The sequence below is a fragment of the Triturus cristatus genome, chromosome 6, assembly GCF_964204655.1.
Source record: "Triturus cristatus chromosome 6, aTriCri1.1, whole genome shotgun sequence".
Lineage (NCBI taxonomy): Eukaryota > Metazoa > Chordata > Amphibia > Caudata > Salamandridae > Triturus > Triturus cristatus.
The window spans coordinates 1,192,747,775-1,192,761,870 of NC_140589.1; the positions used below are offsets into that span (position 1 = coordinate 1,192,747,775).

General features: G+C 47.6%; 1 protein-coding gene across 4 annotated transcripts in view; it reads right to left on the reverse strand.

Moving 5' to 3' along the window:
- SMOC2 (SPARC related modular calcium binding 2) overlaps positions 1-14,096 on the reverse strand; it is a 1,475,178-nt gene that overhangs the window by 1,342,589 nt on the left and 118,493 nt on the right. The gene's annotated exons all lie outside the window — the stretch shown is intronic.

Here is a 14,096-nt window from a genome sequence, read left to right on the forward strand (position 1 = left end):
GAATTAGCATTTAAAAAACCTCAGAAATTCACTGAAAAAACCATAGGTTTCAGGGGTGTTATAGTTAGCTGGACTTTTCACTTGTACAAAACCATTGAAATTCCCCCGTTATAGTTAGTTCAGCTAACTATAACTCGCGCGCCCGCAATGCACTGCTGATGACGTCACATATTACATCACTCATGACATGGTCAGTGACATCACTCATGACATCACTGATGACATCTCAAATGACATCACTGATGACATCACTGATGACATCATCCTTGTGATAGAGTGGCAGACCTCCTCTCACCCTAATATAACCTTTGATACACACATTCAAAAATAGAGACTAAAATTTTCAAAACAATGGACATACAAATACCAGTTACAACAACCTCTTCAGTAATTCTAAGATCCACATACACATCCACTCATTCACCAACAGTCCTATACAGTCACTCATACATGTACTCACTCATCATATGTACTCATACACCTATACATCCTGTTACACAATGCCACTCATCCATAGAGTTACTCACACACATAGTCACTCATGCTAATAAAGAATCAAACATACATTTACTTGCATATACAGTTATACACACACCACCACAATTACTTCTACGGAAACTTACACATACTTAGTCTTTTAAATAATCACTTATAGAAACACATACTTATTCATACAGGAACTCTTTCAATCTCTCACTCTCACATATACTCACTTATATACACCAATAGTCACATATACAAGTTTAAAACATATGTAGTTACTCATAAAGACACTATTGAGACAGTCATTCATTTACTAACACACCCATACACACACTCATCCACCCATACAGTCCTGCACACATGCTGTCCTCAACACATACAAACAGTGAGTCACTCATTCATGCACCTATGCACTACGTAATACCCCCCACCGAACCATGCAGACACTCAGACTGATACTCAAAAAACCAACTAATAACCTATATAGACACCCATGTAGCTACTCACCAACCCATGCAGCCACTTATACACAAAGTGAGAGACTGATACAGATATTTTCATATTTAAACATTACTTACTAAGCCATGTATTCACTATGATACACTTAATCAGTCAGTTACACAATCAATTTTTCAAAAACAAATCATCCATTTAGACACTTATATACCCATTTATTCTTCCATCGACCTTGAGATATACATATATAAAACATATTTAATTTTCAGAAAAACAGACATTCACTGGATGATGTCATCAGTGATGTCATCAGTGATGTCATTTGAGATGTCATCAGTGATGTCATGAGTGATGTCACTGACCATGTCATGAGTGATGTAATATGTGACGTCATCAGCAGTGCATTGCGGGCGCGCGAGTTATAGTTAGCTGAACTAACTATAACGGGGGAATTTCAATGGTTTTGTACAAGTGAAAAGTCCAGCTAACTATAACACCCCTGAAACCTATGGTTTTTTCAGTGAATTTCTGAGGTTTTTTAAATGCTAATTCCTAACTATAACGTGCCTGAAACCTATGGTTTTTTCTGTGAATATATATATATATATATATATATATATATTCTTTTTTTTTTTTTTTACTGGCGGTCGCCAGTAGGTAGTTATAGTTAGGACCATGTTTCCATAGGAAAGCATTTTTTTAGATTTACCTAAAACTTTGATACAGTTTGACAAATCTTCACTAGATTTTCCCAAAACAGTGGGCCAGTGATTTTTAGTGTGCACAGAAGGTTTCAGGGTGAAATGTCAAACAGGGGCTGAGGAAAAGAGGGGGTAATAAAAGTATGCTTCCCATGTTAATTCCGATAGACTCTTTAGACACACTTGCAGCCTGAACCACTGGACAAGCTAGCTTTTTGTTATTTGATGTCAATCTGTTCAGTAGTTGTTGACAGTTTGTGCAGGTAAATGCAGAGCTCCGATTGACTGCCAACACATTGACAAGGAAGTGTTGGCAGCCATCTTGGGACTTGGCTTCAACTGAGTCCTCAAAAAATGTGGAAAAAAAAGAAGAGGGGTAGGAATACCCGGCCCCCCAAGACATGATCTTGGGGTCCCCCTGAGACCCAGCTATGGCTTTAAAGCATTTTTTAAAAGAATGCAGTGAATTTGCGATATTCGTGGGCAATAAAACAAGTGCAGGCTCCCTCACTTGCTTTAAATAACCCTTGGGTGAGCCATGTCCTGGGGTCATATCGGAAAATAGGTGGGGGCACACAGGCCCCCCTCCTATGGCTTATGAAGCCCCCATGACCATCACTCCCTGGGGCATTGATTTTTAAGTATTCAGGGGGTGCCCATGATGGACCCCCACCCATGAGGACTGCCATCCCTCCGGGGCAAATGGTTAGAAAGTAATTCAAGGGTGCCTGAATAAAGGTGAAAACAAGCAGAAAGAGGCAAAATAAAAGCTAGCGCCGAGCAGAAAGAAGCAAAATAGGGATCAGAAACTGGCAGAAAGAGGCAAAATAGAGTTCAGAAACGAGAATAAAGAGGCAAAATAAAAGCCAGCAAAGAGCAGAAAGATGCAAAATAGAGATCAGAAACGAGCAGAAAGAGGCAAAATAAAGCGAACAAGGAGCAGAAAGAGGCAAAATAGGGATCAGAAACGAGCATAAATAGGTAAAATAAAGGCCAGAAACGAAGAGAAATAGAAAAAAGAATGGTCAGCAACAAGCAGAAAGAGGCAAGATAAAGTCAACAACAAGCAGAACAGGAAGAGGCAAGATAAAGGTTAGAACGGAGCAGAAAGAGGCAAAATAAAGGTCAGAAACGAACAGAAAGAGGGAAAATAAAGGTCAGCAACGAGCAGAATGAGGAAAAATAAAGGTCAAAGAGCAGAAAGAGTCAAAATAGAGATCAAAAACAAGCAGAAAGAGGTAAAACAGAGATCAGAAATGAGGAGAAAGAGGCACAATAGTGGCCCGCAAATTGCAGAAAGAGGCAAAACAGAGATCAGAAACGAGCAGAATGAGGCAAAATAAAGGCCAGCTAAGAGCAGAAAGAGGCAAAATAGAGATCAGAAACGAGCAGAAAGAGGCAAAATAGAGGTCAGTAATGAAAAGAGAGGCAAAATAAAGGTCAGAAACAAGGAGAAAGAGGAAAAACAGATCAAAACTGAGCAGAATGAGGCAAAATATAGGTCAGAAAGGAGCAGAAAGAGGCATAAGAGAGATCAGAAAGGAGCAAAAAGAGGCAAAATATAGGCCGGCAGTAATCAGAAAGTGGAAAAATAGAGAGCAGCAATGAGCAAAAAAGGGCAAAATAAAGTCCTGGAAGGAGCAGAAAGAGCTAAATAGAGATCAGAAACAAGCAGAAAGAGGTAAACTAGAGGTCAGAAATGAGGATAAAGAGGCAAATTAAAGGCCAGCAACATGCAGAAAGAGGCAAAACAGAGATTAGAAACTAGCAGAAAGAGGCAAAATAAGGGCCAACAAACAGCAGAAAGGGGCAAAAAAAGACGTCAGAAACGAGGAAAAATAGTGGTCAGCAACGAGCAGAATGAGGCAAAATAAAGGTCAGCAAAGAGCAGAAAGAGTCAAAATAGAGATCAAAAACGAGCAGAAAGAAGTAAAATAGAGATCAGAAATGAGGAGAAAGAGGCAAAATAGTGTACAGCAACGCGCAGAAAGAGGCAAAAAAGATCAGAAACGAGCAGAATGAGACAAAATAGAAGTCAGAAATGAGCAGAGAGAGGAAAAATAAAGGTCAGAAACAAGGAGAAAGAGAAAAAATAAAGGTCAGTAATGAGCAGAAAGAGGCAAGATAAAAGGTCAGAAATTAGCAGAAAGAGGCAGAACAGAGATGAAAACCGAGCAGAATGAGGAAAAATAGAGGTCAGCAATGAGCAGAAATAGGCAAAATAAAGGCTAGCAATGAGCAGAATGAGTGAAAATAAAGATCAGACACTGGGTGAAAGAGAAAAAATAAAGGTCAAGAATAGGCAGAGAGAGGCAAGATAAAAGATCAGAAACAAGCAGAAAGAGGCAAAATAAAAGCCAGCAACGAGCAGAAGCAAAATAGAGTTCAGGGTCGAGGAGAAAGAGGTCAAATATAGGTCAGACAGATACAAAATGGTGGTCAGACACGAGCAGAAAGAGGAAAAATAGAGTCCAGCAACAAGTAAAAAGAGGCAAAATAAAGGTCAGAAACGAGGAGAGAGAGAAACAATACAGGTCAGCAATGAGCAGAAAGAGGCAAAATTAAAAGTCAGAAATTGAGCCGAAAGAAGCAGAAAGAGGCAAAATAGAGTCCAGCAATGAGCAGAAACAGGCAATATAAAATTAAAAGTCAGAAATAAGCAGAAAGAGGGAAAACTGAGATCGAAAGCTATCAGAATGAGACAAAATAAAGGCCAGAAACGAGCGGAATGAGTCAAAATCGAGGTCGGGAATGAGCAGAAAGAGTGAAAATAAAGGCCAGCAAGAAGCAGAGAGAAGCACAATTAAGATCAGAAAAAAGCAGAAAGAGGTAACATATAGGTCAGAGATGAGCAGAAAGAGGCAAAACGAAGGGAAGCAGTGAGAAGCAAGAATTAAAATAGAGATCAGAAATTAGCAGAAAGACGTAAAATAGATGCCAGCAATGAGGAGAAAGAGGCAAAATAGAGATCAGAAACGAGTAAAAGGAGGTAAAATAGAGGTCAGAAAGTAGCAGATGGTGACAAAATAGTGGTCAGCAATGAGCAGATGAGGCAAAATAGAGGCCAGCAAGGAGTAGAAAGAGGCTGAACAGAGATCAGAAACTCACAGAAGGAGGCCACATTGAGGTCAGAATTTAGCAGAATGAGGCAAAATAGAGTCCAGCAATGAGCAGAAACAGGCAATATAAAGGCTAGCAATGAGCAGAAACAGGCAACACAGAGATCAGAAACTAGCAGAACGAGGCAAAATAAAGGCCAGCAATTAGCAGAAAGAGGTAAAATAGAGATCAGAAACTAGCAGAAAGAGGCAACATATAGGCCAACAATAAGCAGAAAGTGGCAAAATAGAGATCAGAAACATGCAGAAGGTCAGAAACGAGGAGAAAGAGAAAAAATAAAGGTCAGCACAGAGCAGAATGAGGAAAGATAAAGGTCAGATATGAGCAGAAAGGAGCAAAGTAAAGGTCAGAAACTAGCAGAGAGAGGCAAAATACAGGTCAGCAATGGGCAGAAAGAGGTCAACTAGAGGTCACGAGCGAGGACAAAGAGGCAAAAATAGGCCAAGAACAAGCAGAAAGAGGCAAAAAAAGATCAGAAACTAGCAAAAAGAGGCAAAATAGAGATCAGTAATGAGCAGAAAGTGGCAAAATAGAGGCCAGCAATAAGCAGGAAGAGGCATGACAGAAAACAGAAATGAGCAGAATGTGGCACAAAAAGGACAGCAAAGAGCAGAAAGAGGCAAAAAAAGATCAGTATTGAGCAGATAGAGGTAAAATAGAGATCAGAAATGAGCAGAAAGAGGCAAAATAGCAGTCAGCAACAAGCAGAACGAGACACAGCAGAGATCAGAAACTAGCAGAATGAGGCAAAATCGAGGTCAGATCCAAGGAGAAAGAGGCAAAATAAAGGGCCGCAAACAAGCAGAAAAAGGCAAGATAAAAGGTCAGAAACGAGCAGGAAAAGGCAGACTAGTGGCCAGAAACTAGCAGAAAGAGACAAAATAAATGCCAGCAATGAGCAGAAAGAGGCAAAATAGAGATCAGAAACGAGCAGAAAGAGGCAAAATAGAAGTCATTATGGAGCAAAAAAGGCCAGAATTGAGGAAAAAGAGACAAAATATAGGTCAGCACAGAGCAGAAAGAGGAAAGCTAAAGGTCAGATATGAGCAGAAAGGAGCAAAATACAGGTCAGAAACAAGCAGAAAGAGGCAAAATAGAGAACAACGACGAGCCGAAAGAGGCAGAGTAAAGCTCAGAAACTAGCAGAGAGAGGCAAAATACAGATCAGCAATGGGCAGAAAGGGGTAAACTAGAGGTCAGGAACAAGGAGAAAGAGGCAAAAAAGGCCAACAACGAGCAGAAAGAGGCAAAGAAAAAGATCAGAAACTAGCAAAAAAGAGGCAAAATAAAGTTTTGGAAACTAGCAAAAAGAGGCAAAATAGAGATCAGCAATGAGCAGAAAGAGGCAAAATAGAAGCCAGCAATAAGCAGGAAGAGGCCAAACAGAGTTTTGGAAACTAGCAAAAAGAGGCAAAAAAAGGACAGCAAAGAGCAGAGAGAGGCCAAAAGAGATCTGAAATGAGCAGATAGAGGCAAAATAGAGATCAGCAATGAGCAGAAAGAGGCAAAATAGAAGCCAGCAATAAGCAGGAAGAGGCCAAATAGAGTTTTGGAAACTAGCAAAAAGAGGCAAAAAAAGGACAGCAAAGAGCAGAGAGGCAAAAAGAGATCTGAAATGAGCAGATAGAGGTAAAATAGAGATCAGAAATGAGCAGACAGAGGCAAAATAAGGGTCAGCAACAAGCAGAAAGAGACACAGTAGAGATCAGAAACAAGCAGAATGAGGCAAAATCGAGGTCAGAAAAAAGCAGAAAGAGGCAAAATAGAGGTCTGAAATGAGCAGAAAGAGGCAATATGAAGCCCAGCATCTAGGAGAAAGAGGTTAAATAGAGATCAAAAATAAGCACAAAGAGGCAAAATAGAGGCCAGAAACGAGCGGAAAGAGGCAAAATAGAGTTTAGAAATGAGCAGAAAGAGGCAAAATAAAAGCCAGCAACTAGCAGAGATGCAAAATAAATATCAAATAAGAGAAGAAAGAGGCAAAATAAATGCCAGCAAAGAGCAGAAAGACGCAAGAGATCAGAAATGAGCAGGAGAGGCAAAATAGAGATCAGCAAAGAGACAAAAGGGGCAAAATAAAAGTCAGAAACGAGCAGCAAGAGGCAGAATAAAGTTCAGTAACGAGCAGAAAGAGGCAAAATAAAGGTCAGCAATGAGAAGAAAGAGGAAAGATAAAGCGTATAAATGAGCACAAGAGGCAGAATAAAGATCAGAAATGAGCAGAAAGTAGAGGCCATCAACAAGAAAAAAGGCAAAATAGAGGTCAGAAACGAACAGAAAGAGGCAAAATAAAACCAGCAATGAGCAGAAAGAGGCAAAATAGAGATCAGTAACAAGTATGAAGAGGCAAAATAGAAGGCAGAAATAAGCAGAAAGAGGCAAAATAAAGGTCAGAATAAAAGGCAAACGGTAAAAAATAAATGTCAGCAAACGAGCAGTAAAAAGGCTAGATAATAGGTCAGAAACAAGCAGAAAGAGGCAGAATAGTGGTCAGAAACTAGCTGAGGCAAAATACATGCCAGCCATGAGCAAAAAGAGACAAAATAAAGGTCAGCAAAGAGCAGAAAGAGGCAGAATAAAGGTCGGGAATAGCCAAAAGGAGCAAAATGAAGGCCAGCAGCTAGGGGAAAGAGGTAAAATAGAGATCAGGTATGAGCAGAAAGAGTCAAAACAGAGGCCAATAACGAGCAGAAAGAGGCAAAATAGAGATCAAAAATTAGGAGAAAAATGTAAAATAGAGGCCAGAAACGAGCAGAAAGTGGCAAAATAATGGTCAGTAACGAGCAGAAAGAGGCAAAATAGAGGCCAGCAACAAGCAGAAAGAGGCAAAATAGAGGTCAGAAAAGAGCAGTAAGAGGCAAAACAGAGATCAGAAACACACAGAAGGAGGCCAAATTGATGTCTGAGATGAGGAGAAAGAAGCAAAAATAGATTAAAACCAAGCAGAATGACGCACAAAGTTTAGCAGCGAGCAGAAAGTGGAAAGATAAAGGCTAGCAATGAGCAGAAACTGACAAAACAAAGATCAGAAACGAGCAGAACGTGACCAAATAAAAGCCAGCAACAAGTAGAAAGGGCCAATATAGAGTTCAGAAACAGGGAGAAGGTGGTGAAATGGAGGCCAGAATGAGGCAAAATAGAGGTCAGAAACGAGCAGAAAGAGGCAAAATAAAGGCCAGCAACAAGCAGAAAGAGGTAAAATAGAGATCAGAAACGAGCAGAAAGCGGCAATATAAAGGCCAGCAATGAACAGAAAGTGGCAAAATAGAGGTCAGAAAGTAGCATGAAGAGGCAAAAGAGAGGTCATGAACGAGCAGAAAGAGGCAAAATAGAGGCCAGCAACAAGTAAAAAGAGGCAAAATATAGGTCAGTAATGAGCAGAAACAGGCATAATAAAGGACAGCAATGAGCAGAATGAGGCCAAATAGTGGTCAGAAATGAACAGAAAGAGGCAAAATAGTGGTCACAAATTAGCAGAAAGAGGCAAAACAGCGGTCAGAAATGAGCAGAAAAAGGCAAAAAAATCGGAAAAGAGGAGAAAGACAAAATAAAGTTCAGCACAGAGCAGAAAGAGACAAAATAAAGGTCAGAAATGAGCAGAAAGAGGCAAAATGAAGGCCAGCAGCTAGGGGAAAGAGATACAATACAGATCAGATATGAGCAGAAAGAGTCAAAATAGAGGTTAATAAGGAGCAGAAAGAGGCAAAATAGAGATCGGAAATGAGGAGAAAAAGGTAACATAGAGGCCCGAAAGGAACAGAAAATGGAAAAATAGTAGTCAGCAGTGAGCAGAAAAGCCAAAACAGAGATCAGAAACACAATGAAGGAGGCCAAATTGAGGTCATAATTGAGCAGAAATAGGCAAAATTGAGATTAAAACTGAGCAGAATGAGGCAAAATACAGCCAACAAAGAGCAGAAAGGGCCAATATAGAGATCAGAAACGAGGAGAATGAGGTGAAATAGAGGTCAAAATGAGGCAAAATAGAGGTCCAAAATGAGCACAAAAAGAGACAAAATAAAGGTCAGCAAAGAGCAGAAAGAGGCAGAATTAAGGTCAGAAACAAGCAGAAAGAGGCAAAATGAAGGCCAGCAGCCAGGGGAAAGAGATACAATACAGATCAGATATGCGCAGAAAGAGTCAATATAGAGGTTAATAACGAGCAGAAAGAGGCAAAATAGAGATCGGAAATGAGGAGAAAAAGGTAACATAGAGGCCTGAAAGGGGGCGTGGCTTGGGCGCCGATGGCGATGGTTGCCTGAGAGCTCGGCTCCGGGACTGAGCCCGTGATTATCCTGTAAATCGGCGGCTACGGGGCACCCCGACCCCCGTATTTTGGTGACCGGCCAGACGGAGACCTGCCGGGGCCCCCGGCGTGATCGGCACGAGCGGTGACCCGGTGCAGATCGCAGTTAAGGGAACTGCGGAGTGTGACCCAACATGGCGCCCGGACTTCTTTGTCCCCTTGGCCGGATCCGATAGACTGGAGGATCGTCGCTGACGGCGGGGCGCCCCCTGCTAGGTGGTCTCCCGGCGGGGATTGAAACTGGACATCGGTCAGAGTGGTCTCTTCTACTAGGGATTGCACTCGGATGAACGGAGGCCCACACCATAGCGGATCCCACGCTGGGACAACTGGAGATCCCGACGGTGGCCCCACTCCCTGCATCGTACTTGGCTACTTTCTCCTGGCTGGCCCACTCCCATGGGAGGCGCAACCCTTTGGAGCCGCGAGTCGTCCGGTGGAGCTGGTGACACTCGGTCGGCCGTGGGGGCCTGCCCGGCCCGGCGACGATTGTCCCCGCCTCCTCCACGGTGCCCCCGGACGGCAAGGTGGTGGCACGGGCCGCGGCTGGGACGATCCAACGGGCCCCGGAGACGGAGATCTCCGGCACTTGACCTGAGGCCTAGCACCCGAGGGAGTCGTAGCCGGTGCCGACACTCGGGGACGCCTGCTCCGGGACCCGGACGGGGAGCGGCCGGCGACATGGGGAAACCTAGAGGTGCCAAGGGGACTGCCCCGGTCGTCTCGGACTTGGAGACCCAGGACAAGGAGGAACGCGGAGGCCCAGAGGAGGCCGGTGGTGCACCTCTGCAGCAGCAATTCGACCGCGTTTTGGAGGCGATAGCGACCACGCGCTCGGCCCTCCAGCAGGACATTGCCCAGGTGGCGACGAGCCTGGGTCTCCTCAGAGCGGACCACGGCAAACTATCGGACCGGGTCAGGGAAGTGGAGAGCTCGGTGAAAACCTTGGAGCCGGCGCAGCGCACCCTGGCCGCGGAAGTGAAGGAGGCTTTATCCCGGATCACGGTCCTCGAGCAGAGAGCGGAGGACGCAGAAGGCCGCAACAGGAGGAACAACATTCGTGTGGTTGGCCTGCCGGAAAAGGTCGAGGATGGCGACATGGTGGCGTATCTGGAGGCCTGGCTCCGAGACACGGTGGCCCCGGAGGGTTTGTCCTCCTTCTACACTCTGGAGCGTGCCCATAGAGTCCCGGCGGGGCCGCCGCAGCAGGGCCGTGCCCCGCGGCCGGTGGTGGCGCGGTTGCTGCACTTCAGGGATAGGGACCTGATCCTCAATGCCGCTAGACGTAATGGCCCATTCAAAGTGGCGAACAGTCAGGTGAACATCTTCCCGGATTACACCTATGAAACCCAACGCAGACGGTTTTCCTTCCTGGCGGTCAAGCGCGAGCTCCGGAGTGAGGGTATCCAGTACTCGCTCTTCTACCCGGCGAGGCTCCGCGTAATTGTCGATGACAAGACCCAGTTCTTCGACACCCCAGAGGACGTTTGTCACTGGCTCGAACTCTATAGAGCGGGGAACGGTGGGCCCGGCTCTTCGCCTCGACGGATGGCAGAGCCGGGACAGAGGCGGAGATCCAGGAGGACTCGAGGTCGCGGAGGCCGATCAGGGGGTCCCTCAACTGTGGAGACATCGACGGAGCGGAGGGGAGTGCTGGAGGTGCTGACGGCGCTGTCTGGGTCACGGGACGATGCCACGGCGGAGGAAGGGGTCCCGGGTGACGAGGGAGGTTCAACGGACTCCGAGGGATCTGTACCGGACAGTGGCCATACACCGGAGATCACACCACAATCAGTGGAGGACATACTGGATGGACAGGGGTAACTGGGTGTGCTTCTTCAGTTTGGGTGGGGGCCCGGCGGGGGGATGGCGGGTGACGGTAAGAGCTGTTGTCTACCGGGGTAGGATGGGCGGGGTGCCCTGGACTGGCCCCCAAGGGGTCTTTTCGTGACACTGTTGTGGGCTTGCTCTAGTCCTGGTGGCCTGGGCGACGAGGGCCCATTGCCTCCGTCCGGCCCGCACCTGGCCCTTAAGGCCTTCCTGTGGTGGCGACTGCAGGATTAGTAGGGTGTAGTGGGTTGTTGGTGAGTGTGGTTTGGATGGGAACTAGATGGTGCTATTTGGGTCCTGTTCTGGGGAGGGTGGATGGGGAGTTGATTAATATTTGGGTTGTTCAGTTTTGTTTGGGGACAATGGCCGCCATCAGTGCTATGAGGATCGATATCCTTTTATGGTTGGGACCCAGCTGGGGAGACTTTGCGAGACTGATATGGGACAATGGCTGAGATTGCCAATCTGAAATGTGTTACTTGGAACGTACGGGGGCTTCATACAATGTCCAGGCGTCACAAGGTCCACGCTTATTTAGTGCGAAGGGGGATACAAATGGCGCTGCTGCAGGAAACCCATCTGAACAAGGCGGAAGGGGCGGCGCTACAGCGTAGATGGAGAGGGCAGGTCTTTTGCACCTCGTACTCCGCGTATGCCAGAGGGGCGCTGATCTGGGTTAGAGCTGGAGTCCCCTTCCTGGTCACGAACACAGTGATAGATCCAGAGGGGCGCTACGTGGCCATTTCGGGGACTTTGGGAGGGAGAGACCTAAACGTTTGCTGTGTGTATGCTCCTAATGTCGACCAGACTGCCTTCCTTTCCAGGTTATCGGGCTCGTTGGCCCACTGCCTCTCCGGGCCCATCCTGCTGGGCGGCGATTTCAATTCCGTAGTGGATGTAGACAATGACCGCTCGCATCCACCTCTCCCTGATTCTCCAGTTCGTCGTTTGGCTAGGGACCGTCGGGACTGGCAGACTCACTGGGGTCTAACGGACATTTGGAGGGCGCAACACCCTACAACTAGGGACTACTCCTACTTCTCGAGCCTCCATGAATTGCACGTTCGATTGGACGGATTTCTTGGTTCGCCCGAATTGGTTTCGGCGGCGGTCCGGTCTGAATATTTGACCAGAACCATTTCTGATCATAACCCCCTCCTGTTGGACCTTCGCTGGTTTCCTGGGGTGCCTGCGGTGCCCACCTGGAAATTGCGTCCCGAGACCCTTGAGGACAGTGTCTTCAAGGCGGACCTAGGTGACACGATATCGGAGTACTTCGCGTCCAACGGTAGCACCGCGAGCACGAGAGCGCTAGAGTGGGACGCTTTTAAGGTGGTGGTGAGGGGGTACTGCATATCTAAACAGGTCGGTGTGCGGCGAGTTATCCTCGCAGACCTGGAGACAGCGGATCGGAAACTCCGCGAGTTGGAATTACGCCGCCCAGGGCACCCAGACTTACAGGCGCGCACGGCGGAGGCGAGGGTGGCGGTGGCAGCGGAGGTCGAACGGCTCCGCTGTTTTGACTATAAAGCCTATACGGTTCGGTCCATCGCGGAGGGGGATAGGTCGAGCGCGCTGTTAGCATGGCTGGCCAACCCTACGCGGCAGACTTCACTGACGACGTCCATGCGTAGGGCAGACGGAACCCTGGTGTACACTCAGCCTGCGATTCTGAGCTGCTACCGGCAATACTATGAGCGCTTGTACCGCAGTCGCTCTGTCCGAGACCCTGACCTGCTAGATAATTATTTGCGGCCCCTAGAGATTCCAACAATGGAGCAGGAGGTGGCGAAAACCTTGGGGGCCGACATAGAACTGGGAGAGATCCGTAGCGCCATTAAAAAGATGGCGAGAAATAAGACCCCGGGCCTGGACGGGCTTCCTGTAGAGTTCTATGCGGCTTATGCTGATCTCCTAGCCCCTAGGTTGTTGGTGGTATATAGAGAAGCGAGGGGGCTGGGGCGCCTTCCAGGCTCGATGTGTGAGGCATTGGTGGTCCCGCTCCTCAAGCCCGGCAGGGACCCATCCGATCCGGGGTCCTACCGTCCCTTATCGATGCTGACGGTGGACTATAAAATACTGAGCAGCATCTTGGCCACGAGGCTGCTTGGGCACATGAGTTCCTTAGTGCATGAGGACCAGGCTGGCTTTATCCCCAGGCGTAACACGACCATGAACATTCGCAGGTTGTGCCGCTTGCTTGGGGAACCGCTTGTGGACGCCCCGTGCCCGGTTGTCCTATCGGTGGACTTAGAGAAGGCTTTTGATAGCCTGGAATGGGACTACCTCTGCACTGTGTTGCGGAGGTTCGGCCTCGGGGAGGGTTTCGTCAGCTGGACCAGGGTGCTGTACGCCTCGGCGTCAGCCAGGGTTCGGGCGGGACCGCTGATTTCCTCACGATACCCGGTGGAACGAGGCACGAGGCAGGGCTGCTCGCTGTCCCCACTGCTCTTTGCGCTGGCGGTGGAGCCTCTTGCGTTGCATCTTCGGTCGGGAGCCCATTACGCGGGCCTGTGGACCCTGTCGGGCCCGCACTACGTCTCGCTATACGCAGACGACCTGTTGCTCTTCCTAGAAGACCCGCTTGCTGCCCTACATGGAGCTGCGACGGCGCTCACGGAGTTTGGGGAGGTCTCAGGCCTTCGAGTGAATTGGACTAAGACTTGTCTTTTCCCGATCCGCAGGGGCACCCCTACACCTGCCTTAAGTAGGGAGATTAGATGGGAACCCGACTGCTTCAAATATCTAGGGGTGTATGTCTACCACGAACCTTCTGGCCTCCTTGATGGGAACATTGCCCGGGGCATCCGGGCACTTCGAGGCAGTATGGGCTTCTGGGCCACGCTGCCGCTCTCGGTGGCAGGGCGGATCGCTCTGCTTAAAATGGTGGCGCTCCCCCGGTTGTTATATTATTTCCGGACACTACCGATCTGGATCCCACCGACCACGTTTCGACTATTACGGTCAATGATAGTCGGATTCCTTTGGGGCTCGGGCCGCCGGCGGGTGGCCCTCAAGACCCTGATGAGGCCGAAGGAGGAGGGTGGGCTTGCGGCGCCGGACTTCGAAAAGTATTACTTAGCGGCGCAGCTCCAGACCTTCACTCAGGAGATCGCTCGGGAGTTCCGGGGCCCCGAGGACAGGAGGGGAACGGGTATGGCCAGGCATGTTCTCTCCTTCATAGTGATGAGGCAACGATT